This window comes from Penaeus monodon, chromosome 33, assembly GCF_015228065.2.
Source record: "Penaeus monodon isolate SGIC_2016 chromosome 33, NSTDA_Pmon_1, whole genome shotgun sequence".
In the NCBI taxonomy this organism is placed as follows: Eukaryota; Metazoa; Arthropoda; class Malacostraca; order Decapoda; family Penaeidae; genus Penaeus; species Penaeus monodon.
The window spans coordinates 34,632,226-34,632,670 of NC_051418.1; positions in this window are offsets into that span (position 1 = coordinate 34,632,226).

The following is a 445-nucleotide window of genomic DNA, read 5'->3' on the forward strand; positions in this document are numbered from 1 at the left end:
AAGAAAGAGGAATTATTCATAATTTTTTTTTTATGTGTTGGATATAAAGTCTCATTTTGATATTCTGTTTTCTATCAACCGGTTTATTGTAATAGAAGAAGGCTCATTTAGGAATGTAAATATTCTCAAACGAATGAATTTGAATATCTCACGAAACGCTTTGAAAAAGTGAGTTGCCTAACCTTTCAGGTCCTCGCACACCTGTTTGTTATTATTTTTTTTTTTCCTTACAGCATGAAACACGTGTCGCTTGTAATTAAAGCTAAGTCAAATATCTTTTTTTTATGATCTTGCTGCTTCTCACTCGCATGTTATTTTCATTTCATTTTTTATGTTTTTCGTTCTTTTTATCCAGTTCATTCATATTTCTTCATGTGTGTATTACATACTATTTCATTATATTTCCAGTAATTCTCGAATGAATTACAGTGTCTCATCCTTCACG